Source organism: Vicugna pacos, unplaced genomic scaffold (genome assembly GCF_048564905.1).
Source record: "Vicugna pacos unplaced genomic scaffold, VicPac4 scaffold_20, whole genome shotgun sequence".
Classification (NCBI taxonomy): domain Eukaryota; kingdom Metazoa; phylum Chordata; class Mammalia; order Artiodactyla; family Camelidae; genus Vicugna; species Vicugna pacos.
Genome location: NW_027328741.1, coordinates 97,666,144 through 97,676,909, shown reverse-complemented (window position 1 = coordinate 97,676,909; position 10,766 = coordinate 97,666,144).

The following is a 10,766-nucleotide window of genomic DNA, read 5'->3' as shown; positions in this document are numbered from 1 at the left end:
CCTGTTGAAAACTGATTTCAAAAACTACCCAGCCCTCGTCCTGAGATACTTGTGGTCCCAGGTATGAAAAGACTAGGTGGTTCATCCAGCCTTATTAATGAGAAGTATAAGAAAAGTTAAGAATGGGCAAACCAGCTAGGTTTCTCAGAGATCACAACACTCAGAGAACCTAAAATACCAGGCCAGCATGACTCTGAGGGTGTGAGACTGTGGCTCTACAGTTGTAACAGTCAAGGGCTAAGAGAAACAGAAATGTTATTAACAACCACGGCAGTAGTGACTATTACACGTTGAGTTCTTACTCTGTGGCAAGTACTGTGAGAAAGCCTTTTCTTGCATTTACTTTTCCCACATCCTTATGAGATAGGTTTTATGATGATTCCTACTTTACGGATGGGGAAACTGAAACTCAGAGAGTTTGCTAAACTTGCCCAAGGTCACGTAGCAAATAGATTTTGAAAACTGGACTTTCTGTCTCTAGGACTTACATGCCTAGCACCTTTCTCCAGATTGCTCTAGGCAGAGAGAAAGTTGCGGTCAACCTCTGGAGTAACGGGGGGAAAATCAATAACTGAGGAAGAGTTACACCTCAGCTGTGGTTGCAATTCAGTTTCAAGTGTACACTTGACCTTGAATAGTATCTCTAAAGTGCTTTTCCAGCCGAGATCCGGTGACAGTCACACATTTCACCTTACACTGACACTCTACTGAACAGCAACTGAGTAACTCACTTTCTATGTCTGCAATCATTTTATATGTTTCAAATATTTGCCATTGGCTGAATCTCTGCATACATATGTTTTCTAAAATAAAGAATCCTTTTCTCATGGAAGCAGTAACTTGCTATCCATCTTTGTTATTTGTGATTTTTATGTATTGATTTTTCTCAACAGCCAATCTTCAGGAAAACTGGAGTTCTCATTTTTCTCAGTTGGCTCTAATTATTAAATCTTACAAAAATATTTCTAAGTAGTTCATCAATTATTCAATATTTAGTTCCAATTAGTAAAAAAGTTTTCCACGGTCCAATTTTCAATATTTATACATCTTGGAAGTTGAGAAACTAAAGATGGCACTGAAGGAGTTTGAAAGTGACACTAAGATTAGAACTAAGGAATTCTGAAGGCATTTGGAGTATATTTTATGTTTGTGAGCAGAAAGAATGTTTATTAACATAATTTTACTTGGTATATTTCGTGATATGCCACGATAAATTCAGAAAGTAACTAGTGTACTGAGAAAACATTACTTTGGTTATTAAAGGCTACAATTTACATCTACCAGTTGATACAACTTTGAGTTTTTCCTGTAATTTTTTTGGAGGTGTCAGTTACTCATCTCTAGAACTGCCCTGACAAGTGCATGAAATTTTATACAACGAGATTAGTTACATGAAAGCCCTTAGACGCTAAATTATTATTAAAAAAAAGTTTTGCTCTTATTGTGAATGCTGATTTTCCTTTGAATATCTGTTGTTAACTCTACAGGGACTAAAAAATATGTGTAGCCCAGAGTAGTTGTCTTATTAATTAAAAAATAACCAGATTAAGGCCTGTTCACTACTTGCCTATTTTGCCTTTATGAACACAGTATGCGATGCATATACTTTGTCTGTCTCTGCACTTGACTGCAGTCTGTAAGATCTGGTAAGACCCAAAGAGGAAATAGAAAATGTGTGTGCGTATGTGTGTAAGATTAGGTATAAAAAGAGATGATAAGATTACTAACTTTTGACAACCTCAATGTAAATTTTTTCAATGTTACCTAGTGAATATTTATTCAAAGGGAGCTTATTATTACAATTGAATGTATAAAATATAATTATTCATTATATTTTTCTATGATAAATTGTTAGTAAACTGTTGTGAAGTAGCCGAATACAATGAACTTTATAACATTATGAGTATTCCTTTGATTTTTTTTTAGTATGTGACAATTTTAAGGACTGTAATATTTTGGTGAGAAATGACTATATGCTTTACTATTAGGGTAGCAGTATTTTGAAGTCTCATAATTAGATTCAATTGACTCTTCAGCATCCAAACCATGGGGTAAGTTCCAAAACAGAGAAGTATTGTCACTAATTTCATCCACAGAAGCAACTTGAATAGTTTTATTTTCTTTGTGTCCATAGTAAACAAGCTTCTAACCTCAGAGCTATTTCAGAATGTAATTACTTAAAATGCATTTCCATTAATATGGGTTTCATTACTGAGAGTATATGGGGATGACTAGATAAGAGACGGATTTTTTTCAGGTAATTCATAGTTATAATTAACAATATGCAAAATTAGGATCACCTAATTTTGAAAAAAATGACAGTTTCTTAGCAAAATTATTCTGCTTTATAAAATGTACTCAGTGTGATTCCCAAACCAAACCACACCCTCTTTGTAATAACATTTAAATTTTTAATTACAAAATTAATTTTCCAGCCTAGCAGGCTGAAATCAGATACTACAATATTTATGTTGCCTTTTTCCCCTGGGTTAGTTATCTAAATAACTCACCTGTTTGCCATCTTTAGAGATAGGTAGACTGACGGCAAAGCAGAGACAGAAGGTGATCTCTAAAGGTCCTCTTCTGAAATGGCTTGCTGTATGTTCTCAGGATGTATCATTGTTTTTGAATAATTTAAGTCATACTTTAGTATTTAAAAGTCATTTAAAATCGTTCATTGAATTATAACAAAGTTACAGAAGAGTAAATGAACCATAAGTGAGCAGTTCAATCAGTTGCCACAATGTCAAGTCCCCAGCGTAGCAAACTCACAGGTCAAGGACAGGATACCGTGTGCCACGGTGCCAGTTTGTGCTCCCTCCCAATTCAAACTTAACTCATCTCCAAACTTCTCATATCTTAGAGTGGTTTTAGTGTTTTGTTTTGTTTTTTCAGCTTTTTAATACTTACACAAAAGTGTGCTTTTTTAAAAGGCTTTTTTTCGCTCATTATTTTCGTGAGATTACTGTGTGATTTACACGTAGCAATTCATTCTTTCTCATTGTTTTGCATCATCATGAAGAGTCTCTGCTTTATCCATCCATCTGATTTTTTGATCCACTTGCTAATCTTTTTATGTGTTTTAATCTTCTATTGGAATTCTATTTCATGTCCTCTGGTTGTGTGTACCTAGGAGTTGAATTGCACAAATATATTAAATCATATGAGATGTTGACAAGCAGCTTCCCAAAGGGATGGAACATAATTTACACTCCCAAGAGTGTCTAGTAATTCCTCCATTACTACAATATTGCCAATACGTGGTCTTAACAGCACCATCTTTTTCGTCTTCTCTTTAGTGGATGGTGTATGCTGGTGGCTTGCAATGGGTTTTGTTGGCATTTCCCAAATGACTAATGAAGCTGACAGTCTTTTCACACTCTTATTGGCTTTCTAGAATCTTCACCTATGAAGTTGCCTATTTTGCTATTAAATTGTCTCTATTTTCCTAGTTACTTGAAAAATTTCTTAATATATTCTAGATGTGTTTAATTTCAGGTCAAAGTGTTCTCAGCATCTTCTGAAACTTTGTGCCTTGATTTTTCACTTTCTTCATGGTGTCTGTAGTGAAATGAAGTTCTTAATTTTAAAATAGTTCAACACAACAATCTTTTCCTTAAGCTTTAGTTGTGCTTTTCATATTTTGCTTATGAAATATTTCCCCATCCCAAGGTAATGCAAGAATCATCTATATTATCTAGACGTTTCATCCATGTGAAATTGATGGTTTTAAGATGGGGTCAGATTTATTTCCATATGTACGTCCAATTTACCTAGCACAAGTTTTTGAAATTCTCATCTTTCTTAACTCCTCTGCTCTGACGTCCTTGTCATAAATCAGGTGTCCATATCATCTGTGGGTCAGTTTATGAACTCCATTCTGTCATATATGAGTCCATTTTCATGACAAACAAGGACCTGTATTTCTTGTTTTGTAATATTTTTGTTAGGGTTTGTTATCAATATTTCTGCTGGATCATAAAGTGAGTTGAGAAGTTTCACTCTTTTTCTAATAATATTCAGAAAAGTGTGGGTGTGTGTTTTATTTTTCCTACATTGTTTGCAAGAATTCAGCAATGAAGACAACTAGAACAAGAGTGTTCTTCATGGAAAAGCTTTAAATTTTAGATTCAATTATTTTTACTAAAAATAGAAAACTATATATATGTTCCATTTTTCTTCTTCAATTGTATTTTTCTAGGATATTTTCCTCTAGGATATTTTTATTTCCTTTACTATTTCTTATTTATTGCTATAAAATTATTCACTGGTACTAAAAAGTCTGTCAAAATTTATGAACCATGTAATGTCTATATTGTCTGCAGTAATATCTCCTTTTCATTCCTGATATTAATTAATTATGTCTTCCCTCCAATTTTTTTCTCACCAAATCGATCAAAGTTTATCAATTTTATTGGTCCTTTCAAAGAATGTCTTTCTTTCAATTAATTTATCATGTTTGATCAATTTAATTACTTTTCTCTATTATTTTTACCACTCCCTTTCTTTTCTTCTAATTATGCCTCTGAATGCAGTTAATTTTCCTCTAAGCTTTGATTAAGCTTCATCCTACCAGTTTTGATATGCTGTTTGCATATTAATATGCTGTTGAAAGTATTTTTTGATTTCCATGGTGATTTCTTTTTGACCCACTGGGTTTTCAGAAGTCTGTTGCTTTCTAGTTATTTGTGGATTCTGTATTTGAGAATTTGCATACTCACTAAAATGTATTCATAACCCCAAACTCAATACTCTGATTGATTTACTGGTCATCAACAGACTTGCACAGATTGCTGAGAAATTTTAGACATGATGCCTATGTCCCAGCCAAGGTAGAACCAGGGCGCATGCTGCCCTCTTGTTTCAGGTCTCATATGGAAATGACCAGAGGACAGATCGGGGAGGAAGTGAGGAAGCCCTGGTTCGGGGCCATTGGACCACATTTGAATCCCACCTCTGACACCTGTTAGTGGGGCAGCCCCTGGCAAGTCACTTAACATCTGAACATCCCTTGCAAATAAAGAAAAAAGAATCTACCAGGATAAGTATTTTTGGTATTTAAGAGTATAATTGATGTGAGGGATGGATAAATATGAATATATTCCCTAGAAGGGATGATACAGTATTTATTTATCCAGTGTTCATTTTAAAGAACATGACTCTTGAAAATAAGGAGAATTGATCTGTTTCTTTTTCTTAAATAAATTTCTAGCTTCATTGATTTGTCTCCCAGATTCTTTTAATTTTGTTGTCATTTTATGGCCCCTATGTTTCAATCTTGGTGAATGTCCCAAGCACACAGTTGGGTCGGTGATGTATTATGGGCTGAATTATGTCCCCTCACATCTTCACCCCTTTGTGGCTACCTGGTACCTCCTCTCTGGCACTTTACTATGTGTTCTCAGTAGTGGAGCAACTGCTCAGCTGTTCAGCTGTTGGTCTTTAACTAGCCCACTGTTGCTGGAAGATGAATTCAAGTTAAATTTTTCTTATAATATCATCTAATCTGTCTATACTGTTATAGTTCTACATAATTTGGCAAAACAGAACAAGAGAATTGTATTTCCTCCCTCTGCATACGCCTGAATGTAAATTTACACCGTGAAACTGACTGCTGGGCTATTATTAACTCCAGAACGCTGGGAGAGCTTTTTTTTCTTTTTTTTTGGATCAGCGTAACTGTCAGGGTTGACAAGGTGGGCTGCACCATGGAAATAAACCCCAAATGTAGTGACTTCAAACGAACAATTTTTTTTTTGCCTTCTCAATTATTCACACTTCATGGGCATCCAGTTAGTGGGGAACTCTGCTGCTGCTTGATTTCATCAAAGACACAGACAGATCTGGAACATTTCTAATCACAGGGAAGAACTGAAAAAGACCTGACAGGTGACGTTCTGGATGTAGCACGCCTTTGCTTGCATGCTGCTGACCAAGTGGCATAGTTGGACCTTACTTCAAGGAGGCAGGGACAGTAAACCTCATTATGTGATGAAGAGAGGAAGCAGAACATCTGTGAACAGCACTAATGGCTGGTAAACCAGTTTTCCTGTGACCAATGGCCACCATTTCCTAGGAACTGAAAGACGAAGGGTGGAGAATCTGTTACGTCCTTAATTGTTTTCATAGTCTCTGATGGAACTGTATTCATTTTTTATTGCTGACATAAGAAAGTCCCACCAACTTGATTGCTGAAGACAACGCAGATTGGCTATTTTCCAGGTCTCTAGGGGAAAATTCACAAGTTTAACCAAGCTAAAATCAAGGTGTCAGCAGGCTGTGTTTCTCTCTGGGAGAACTAAGGGGGAACCCATGTCTTGCTCACTTGAGTTGTTGGCAGAAGTTAAGTTCTCTGTGGCTGTAACACTGAAGCCTCTGGTTTTGCACTGGCTAAAAAGTGAGGGCCACTGTCAGCTGCTAAAGGCTGTCACAGTCCTTGGTTCATGGCCCTTTCTTCATCTCCAAGGCCCGCAAAGGGAAATGGTAGTAGAGATCCCCCATCTCTCTCCCCCTCTCTCATTCTCATGTTACATATATATACACACATACATATAATTTATACGTACACTTTAATTTACAAGTAATGAAATAGAATTTTTTTTAAATGCTATTTGTGCTTGATTAATCTCAGTTAGCTGAGTGAGGGCTATCTGGTCCTATGTACGGAGAAATACAACCACAGTCAAGCACTTCATTCTTTTCCTTTGATACTGATGAATCCTGATCCTTTAAAAATAAACTTAACATTTTATAAAGCATGAAATAGAATAGTCTACGTTAGTAAATGAAAGAAAGGGTTTCAATAATGTGCTTTTCCCCCCATGATTCAAGGAGTCTGGCTGAATAATCAACTCAAATATTGAGGAATGGATTCTGTGTAGGGTGGAAATTGTGGCTAGAGTTCTCAGGCATCATGTGGCTTCCAGACAGGTCTCACCCACATTAGTCCATAACATTTCCACAACTGCTCTGTGATGCAGGCAGGGCAGGAATAAGTAACCCAGTTTTGCAAGTGAGGAAGTTGAGACATGGAAGTGGACACACCCACGGTTTTAGAGCTAGCTGTGGCAAAGTAAGAAATCCCTTAATTCAGGTCTCTGTTGTTTTGCTTAAATCTTTTTAGAAGACATTTTCCTGGACATTAAAGGATAACAAATAGGCTGATATTTTCACTCCAAATTCTGTGGCCTTTGTTTCAGAGAATTGTCAGCTGTACAGAAATAGCAGAAGATGGTTCCTCACCTCACATGAAGGGTTAGGGTTAGAGTTAAGGTGATGCACTGGCTGATTGGCACATGGTCAGTTCCAATGCAGAAGATCTCAGAACCCACTGCAGAAAGCTGTGTTCTGCTTTGTGACTTACTAGCTGTACAATTGCGGGTAAACAATCACCACTCTGGAAAATACATGTTATTGATATCTTACCTGATTTATTGTTTCACGACTATCAAAATGTCTATGTGGAAGTGAGTTTCTATAAGCTGAGATAAGATGTAGCGAGAAGCCCTTGCACATGGCATTGCTGAAGCTGATCAGCATTCTCTTTCTATTAAAACAATTAAATCCTTCATCTGAAGATAAATCATCTCGTGGACCATATGACATCACCCTGGTGGATAATCCGCCAATGTTCTGCTAGTTCCAGACGTTTCACACGTCTTCCTCTGATAGAAGGGAACTGTGGGTTATGAGACAGTACCTTCCATGGGTCATTGGTGCACGGCACCATCTCTGAAAGCCTTGTCACCAGGAAGAGGACAAATGCCTGCCCTCCCTCCATGAGTGCGATGGATCCGTGTAAACCCAGCCACGCCACTCCTCACGGCGTGTGTGCATCAGACTCCTCGCACTTAGTTTACGCTTTTAGTGTTCGTTACCTACCGTTAGTCTAACCCCTGTTTTGTGGGTTTTGAAGCTTCATCTCACATGTCATCCATCAGACACCATGAAATCACCATCAGGTATACTGTGTCGGAACTCCAGAAATGGTAACCGTTTTCTTCTTCTCATTTTAATTCATCTCATCTTATTTCATTTCAGAGTAACAGTAAAATTTAGAACTCATTCTGATCGAGATCAAGTCACTGCTTGAAACTAATATATTCATGTCCAACTATCATTTTTAAAAAGTTATTCGTGACTGGGACATTGTGCTGTGCACCAGAAATTGACATGTAACTGACTGTACTTCAGTTTAAAATAACTGAATAAAAAACACAAATGTAGTTGGATAAATAAATAAATAAACAAATATTTCTTGGGTCTAATAAAATGCATCAATTTATTTTTAAAAAATTATCCTTTAAGATGAAATTTTTTCTCTTCTCCCTGAATTTTCCCAATTTCTGTTCTCTCCTTTTCTAAGAATTCTACTTCCCTCTCTTTTTTAAAGCAAAGTATTCTGAGATATTTAATAGATAGTTCAAGTACCATAAGAATCCACAAAATTGTGCTCATAATACCAAATGACATTAGAGCATCTAATGTAATATTAATTATTATTTAAATATTGTGTTAAATATTTATATTATTTAAATATATTCAAATGCATACGCTGAGTGTTTGCTTAGACATGAAGTCTCCTCTCAAGGAAATCATTTTTTAACTGTAAGAAACACATGTGTAAAATCAAATTCTAGTTTAGCATGTTGAGTATCAATAAGGATTTGTAGAAAACACTGAAAGCACAGAGCAGGTGTAATTAACCCATGCTAGTAAGTGAGAAAATGATTCACAGAAGAGGTGATATTTAGGTTGATTCTCAAAGGATTATTTTAGTGAGATGCAGACCTGAGTAGAGAGTAGGGTGAAAACATGTTGCAGGCAAAAATAATTGTATGATTTATTGTTATCTATTGCTGCATCACAGAGCACAACCTGTTAGGTGGTTTGAAACAGCACACATTTGTTATCTTACAGCATCCCCATGGCAGGAGTCTGGGCATGCCTAGCTGAGTCCGTCTACCCAGGGTCTCATGTCGCTGCAGTCAAGGTGTTGTCCTGGTCTGCATTCTCATCTGGAGGCATGACTGGGGAAGAACTGGTTTCCAAGCTCATTCAGTTTGTTGGCAGAATTAATATTCTTGTGGCTGGTTGGCTGATGTCCTGATTTGTCACTGGATGGAGCCAGGGGTCTGAAAGCTTCCTTAAGCTCCCTTCTCCATGGGCATTTCAAACGTGGATGTTCACCTCTACAAAGCCATAAAGGTAGCCACTCACTTTTAAGGGCTTTCATCTGATTAAGCCAGGCCCACCTGAGACAGTCTCCCTTTTTATTAACTCAGAATCAACTTATATGAGACTTTAACTACATCTGCAAAATCCCTTAACCTTTACTATATAATGTAACTTGATCACAGGAGTGATAGCCCCACTTTTGCCAAATTTTATTGATTAGAAACAAATGACAGTTTCCAACCAAAATCCAGGGACAGGAGTTATACAAAAGCATGCCCACCAGAGTTTGGGAATTATTGGCAGTACCCTGGGGTCTGACTGCCATAATGAGCAAAGATCAGTGCTCAGAAATGATATAATATTGCACACCTGCAATTACTACATGCAGTAGAGAGAGAATGTAAGAGGTGGAGGAGGGTGAAGATCACAGCCTATGAACTTTGAGTGTCTTGTGAAAGAGTTTGGATTTGGTGCTTCATGGGATAAGAAACCATTGCAGAATATTCATGGAGTAGAGCTTGGGTACAACCAGCCTGGAAGCACTGAGCAAGGCAGAGGACAGACCAATTTGGAAGGAGGGAGACCACTTAGAACATCCTCACAATTAACCAGCCGAAGGAGGATATACAGAAAAAGAGAAACCAGATATACAAATCTATTTAAGAAAAATGATTACCAGGGGCTTTGAAGATGGGAAAGAGGGAAGGGTACGAGGTGACTAATTTTTGTCTGAGCTGGTTATAATCTCTGGAACAGGGGCCTCCCAACCTGAGTTTGAACATTGACAAATTGTCCTATCATTGTGTCAAAAAGTACTTAATACAAATCACTCTGTTGAGAATTTCATGTAAATTCAAATATTTACTAGATGCATCATCCAACTCAAGGAATGTATCAGACACAGAATGTAAAAGACTGGATGCATAAGGCTGTGTGCAGTATCGTATCTGATGGACTGTAATGGCGAGATGTCTAGAGTATATGCTAGCTGTAATATGGTTTTAAAAGGATAGTAAGTAAAGGCTAGATTCAGATATGAAAATTGGGGGTAATACGGGGATTTTTGAGTGAAGGTTAAAGAACTTGCACTTTGTTTATAGGCAGTGGAGAAATCGATGGTTTTGAAACTCAAGGGGGACACTACTGAAACAGTGCTTTCTGAACATTAATTTGCAAATTGATGAGCAAGTTTTAGGTTTGATGGACAATGTCTGGAGACAGGAGAATATTTTAAAGAAAATATTATAATCTAGGGTTGAAGACATATGGATTCGGGCCAGTGGGATTGGAAAATGATTGTCGAGAACCTTCACCCAAACTGCACGAAGTTTGTGGTTGCAGGAAATTGCCACAATGGGTCCTTCTTACTTGGTATCTTCACTTTCTAACCAGCATTTTAAGTGCATCCCCATCATACAGATCAGAACCACCATCAGTACACGTTCCACTTGTCATATGCTTTGGGCTTTAACCTTGTGGTCAAAGAATAACAGTTGATTCCTGTTGTTTCTTAGAAATGCGTACCCTTCTTCACCCAAAGGCTACAGCATCCTGCGTTAGTGGATAATATTTATTTTACTAATAGTACT